The following is a 6,000-nucleotide window of genomic DNA, read 5'->3' as shown; positions in this document are numbered from 1 at the left end:
TGTTACACAAAAAGGGAGCGAACATGGACTCTATGGGCCCAAAACCGTATGGCCCGCCTAGCAGCCTGCCACAAAAGAGGATACATCTTAAAATGGATCCTTAATGAGTCCAAAACCTGGTGGAACAATACCACAGGTATGAGGTACGCGAAGAGATTCATAGAAGGACCATCCGCAAAACTTACAAAATAATTACTGGAAGGCAACCGCAACCGATTCTAGTTTGACGTCTGACTGCCACTTAAGAAAGCACATGCTCCGGATAGGAGTATAGACAGAAGAAACACTGTGCAGATGCTGCCAGGAAGAGGAACATTTTATGTTTCTGTAAAGGTTTATTTGGTGCAGGTTCTTGCAACTGCGACAAGAAAAACCACAAGCAGGATCCTATACCAAGGAACCCCTGGCAAAGTTGTGGAGGGTGGTTAATAGTCTGAAGCTGACCAGTGAGTTATAAATAGCAGAGGAGTGCAATGGATCGATTCAGGTCGAAGTGCAGTAGGCTTTGTGGCCGCCTCTTTTATCCCAATTCCCTATCCCTAAATCCTATAAGATTTTGAGATTTAGAAGTGCTTCAAATAATTTTTGTTGTATGTTAAGAATTAAGTGTTTTAGTCCTTAAGAGACTTGCAACTCGCCATCCTTTACGATGTATAAATGTCTTTTATGCATATTCTGTCAAAGTAAAACTTCTCACTCGAAGAGGAATCGATGTGCCCTGTAGAAAGAACGCCCCTTGAAAAAGGTGGCTCGATGTGTTCCCTTTAATTGATGTGTGTCATTACTTTGTTCCATAAGATAGCGTGTTCCATTAGAATTGTACTTGAGCTCGGCATCGAGTTTTAGAGTAAACAGTGCTGTTTTATTTTATACATTAATTAGCAGATATCTGTTTTGTTTTTCCTTTTGTGTATATTGAGAGTGAATGCCTAATATGAGAGAGCCGATTGTACAATTTTGAGTAACCACACGCGGATTTTGGCTCAAAAGTAAGTGTCTAGTAAACAGTTAATCTTTACTCAATCTGTCCCACGTAATTGAATAGTGTAATTTCTTGGCTCCATATAGAGAGCGTGTAGGAATGCCACAGAATTGACCCCGGGCAAGTCTTGTTCCGATTTTTTCGAGGGAACAAGGCTTAGAGTAGTTAGTTGATATTTCGTTTTATTTTCTCTTTTGTGTATATTGAGAGTGAATTTGTTAATTAGAATGAATGCGTAATGTGAGAGGGCCGATTTTTGAATATGGTCTTTAGTCCATAAGTAAGTGTCTGGCATACAGATCACGGTATAAGAATTGTGTTCCGGCACGGAGGTTATTCTTCTGTTCCGCTTTTGAGGAATTGATATTTTGTTTGGGGGACCGCGGTAGCCGAGTGGTTAGCATGAGAGACTCTCACGCCGCGGTTGTGGGTTCGATTCCCACCGTCGCCTCTGGCCCTTTTTTCCCGATAACCCCCAATTTGAACAACATATACAGGGTGAATTGCTACTCGTGCTACAAACTTCTCCAGTAGATTCTTCACCCTAAAATGAACAAAAAAGTTCATATTGTCCATGGTNAATGGTTGAGAATCGGACCATGGACAATATGAACTTTTTTGTTCATTTTAGGGTGAAGAATCTACTGGAGAAGTTTGTAGCACGAGTAGCAATTCACCCTGTATATAAGAATTTGTCATGGCTAATATGCAAAGATCATAAGGCCAAAAACAAAAACAAAATATTTTGTTTGTGTTACCTTTTGTGTATATTGACGATGATGTATTATCGTGCACATAAGCAAACTATATGCCATTAACTTTTCATCTCTAATAATCGCATTTTAATAATTTTTATGGTCTATTGACCAAATTACTTCTTTCAATTAATTAACCTTTTTATGTAATGTTTTGGATCAAATGAAAAATGTTGCCAATAGACCACTAAATATAATGGATTTAATAAGTACAACGAAGTATAACTTCCCCGTGGCCACTTCATATGACGCTGAGAATCGAATCCTGATTACCCGAGATTTGAAAAATGACAAACAGACGGAAAATTCGAAAGGTTGTAGGTTGAGATGGGGAGTTGGTATCCGAGTGGATCGAAGTCACGACAGCTCAAGTGGTAGAGCAGCGGCGTATTTAGCAGAAGGTCGTGGGTTCGAATCCCGCTCGTGGCACTGGCTTTTTCATTTCAATCAATACCTTACATAAAAAGATTAATTAATTTTTATAATTTTTATTTTACTGTCTTTTTCAAGTGTTTTAGCTGCTTTACGTGGGGTGTTTTTTTGGATAGCTAGGGTGGTAAACATTTCTGAGCAAATAAATGATGTCAGAGAGTCTCTCCAACAATTGCACTTAGACTGTCAAATTTGTAGGCGAGTTTAGCTGCAAAGTTCTTGGACTTTTCATACCACCTATACGCTTTAAATTGTACGGTATCGATACCATTTTTTAAATTTTTTTATTATATTTTTCATATCATAATATTTTTCTGACAGCTCGTCAATGTCGTATTCCAAACCCCATTGTAAATTGAGGTTTTCTAAAAGATACAGTAGGAAAACAACGATATATTTTTAACAATTCCGACCAATACATTTATCATACGGTTTTGAAATTTTAATAAACAGTAGTGTTTTTGTAATTTTGCCCAATTACCAAATATGGTTTTGCGAGATCAAAATATAGCGTTAGCCAATAATAAATAACCTCTATAAGGAGGGCATAACAGATTTTCCGAATTTTCATCCTCTTAACAATTTTATATTTTACACGGACTTGGACTTGGGCACTGCCATGTTCAAGTTCAATACTTTTTAAAAGGATAGTTCCTACTCACAGTAAGTTGTTTTGCAACGATCCGGATTTCGAGCCTTTTAGCTCATCATCAGGTTGAAGGACTTCCATAACCACGTCTCTCGACATGAATTGTCAAAGTGAACCCTCTGCTACCTCCGCCAACGCGACGTTCCAATTATCAGCTGATTTTTTTAATGACGCTCAATTTGAACGTGCGAAATGCGGAAATTATAACATAAATAAATATTAGAATAATAAATACTTAATATTACTATAAATTACTATAAAAATAATGACAATTAAAATAATTAGATTAATTATTTGGATTAATCGAGCAAATTTTCGGAATTTAAGGACCATCTAAAAAAAACAAAACATAATTTCAATTCAAATTTAAATACAAGAGTGTTACATAGTTTCAACAAAGGGAAAGAACTAGATTGGTTTGAGAAATTTGAAATTAAAAAATGTAAAATTGAACATGGTGATAAATGCATTAATAATATAACAGATTTTGATCTACCTCCCATTTTAAATATGTACATAAATAATATCAAACATCCAAATAATTAATCTAATTATTTTAATTGTTATTATTTTTATAGTAATTTATAGTAATATTAAGTATTTATTATTCTAATATTTATTTGTGTTATAATTTCCGCGTTTCGCACGTTCAAATTGAGCGTCATTAAAAAAATCAGCTGATAATTGGAACGTCGCGTTGGCGGAGGTATCAGCGGTTCACTTTGGCAATTCATGTCGAGAGACGCGGTTGTAGAAGTCCTTCAACCTGATGATGAGCTAAAAGGCTCGAAATCCGGATCGTTGCAAAACAACTTACTGTGAGTAGGAACTACCCTTTTAAAAAGTATTGAACACCACACTCACTCCATCATTTATCATTTCTATTAATTTGCTGTTCAAGTTCGTTTTCTTGCTTCCGAATGAAATATGGTTTGGTGGATAACACAACATTCGAATAATTCAGTTTTCTATCTTAACTATGATTGAGAATTTAATTGAATCTGACTGTTTTTTATCACGCATGTTGGTTTATTAAAGGTGAAATTTTTTTTGGAAAGGATATTCCTTCACAAAGCAAACACGAGAAAGAAATTGTGATATTGTAATGGACACAATTCTTTTTCTCATTATTATCGCATTTGATGAAACCGTTGTGGTTGTTATAAAAGTAACATGGGCAAACCACAATTTTCTAACTTAAATTTTATCAAGAATATTTAAAGAATTGTACAAATGATTAAATTAAATAAATAAACAATAAATTTGGAGAAATAAAGCGACTTACCATCGACTATGCGGCAGGGATTTTGGCCAAACCAGGACATCCGCTTTCGGGTGCTATCCTTAGATCCCAGTACAACCAGATTATACGATAGACTTCTAAACTTCTTGTATCCGTTTTAGGCCGATTTTGAGACGATGTAGCCTACATTGTTCTGGCAGGTTCTCCGTTAACCCTCTCGTTCTGCTCATGTTGAGGAGACTCTTAACTTGAGTGTCTCGATTATCTGGACCCGAGATATGCAATTCAATTATGATGATCATTAAAATGGAATACTAGGAAGCTGCGATTTTGTGCTCCTAAACAAAGCAGCTTTCTGCCTCATTGTACTTTTTCTAATTCTACTTTTCCTTAGTTCAGTTCATTCGACTCGGTATTTTTAAAAAGTATTAGGTCATTGACTACCCAAAGTTATGGTTCAATTGAGCAGTTGCTTTGCATTGGAAGATATGGTTGGCAGTTTATTTCTCCTTAAAGAAAAAGATTTTTCTGAGATACCAGTGACCAGTATATAGCCCTATCGCTCCCCTGCGTCTCACCCTGTTTAGCACAAGCAATGTGATTCCATAATTTTTACTCTTCTTATCCGGTTTGACTTTTTATATTTCTTGGATTCCTTTTCAGGAACTAGGCAACGAGGGGAGGCTGATGCCCCCGAAATCGATATCAATAAAAAGAAAATGAGTTTGATGGTTGTCTAGTTCGTGAAAAGAAAGCCCAGAAATGTGATGGCCAGTTTATGCGAGGGTTCTTTAACCATGGGTTTACTATGTGTGAGTCCTCTAAAGTCCATTTCTCATTTTGATTGTGCGAACTCATTCTGAAATGGGGGAATGTGTGTTTGTTTATCTTAAGTATCCTTTCCTGGATCGATTCAGCGTTTGATCAAAACTAATGCCAAGATAAAATGGTAAATCTATAAATTTCAATGGGCTAACAGACAATTTCATTGTTTGAATATTCCATGATTTTTGCTAATAAAACAAGGGACTGTTTTGGAAAGACCTTGGACACATTTAGTAAGAATACTTATTCTTACTCAATTGAGTAGGGACAGAACCCGCTAATTGAAGTATTTAAAATTAGGTACTTATAGTATGTAGTAAATTAAATTTTTATCTACTAGCCAGTCCCCAATTATTATGGGGGGATATTATTATGAAAACAAACATTAGATGACATACTTAATTTTATTTACAAACACAAAAATCAAATTCAACAGAACGGAACCAATAGGGAAAACTCGAGCCAATTTAAAAAGTAATAATTTGAACATTAATTACTAATGAATTAATGGGAAGAGTGAGGTTGTTTTAGCTTGCACAATTTGTATATGTTTAATTTTTGATAGCTGGAGACGGATGTCTGAAGTTAGGAGGCTAAGAACTTTGTCATTAACTTATTAGTTTCGAAAGTTGTGATACTCTTCCATTGCTAAGAAAAACTCATCTCATTTATTTTCACGAAAATATCTGATAAATACGGCAATATGCATTGCCATTTATCATTATTGAAAACGTTGATCATTTCGAATTTGTGGTCCATCAATAGAGATGAGACTTCAGAATGTATTGCTGTAATGGTGGAATCAAGTGCTGCACGAGACAGCCATCTCACTTCTGTATGGATTAGCACGAAACGAATGATGAAGCCTTCCCATAGGGTCACAGGTTTTTTGAAATAATAGTTTGAACATTGCAAAATTTCTTAAAAGAGGCTGCCTTTGTCTCATAGCTTAAGCATGTGTGTGGTGCAAACATTGCTGTTGTAATCCTTCGATTTATGTTTTATTTTAGTAATCCCTCCGATCTTTCGGCCAGTCATTGGTTTTGCACCATCCATTGGAATTTCGTTAGTTGTAAAAATGTCCTCCAGCAAACCAAATATTTCGGCATATGTC

This window comes from Cimex lectularius, unplaced genomic scaffold, assembly GCF_000648675.2.
Source record: "Cimex lectularius strain Harlan isolate CLEC.00 unplaced genomic scaffold, Clec_2.1 scaffold127, whole genome shotgun sequence".
Lineage (NCBI taxonomy): Eukaryota > Metazoa > Arthropoda > Insecta > Hemiptera > Cimicidae > Cimex > Cimex lectularius.
Note: the sequence above shows the minus strand (reverse complement) of the source record.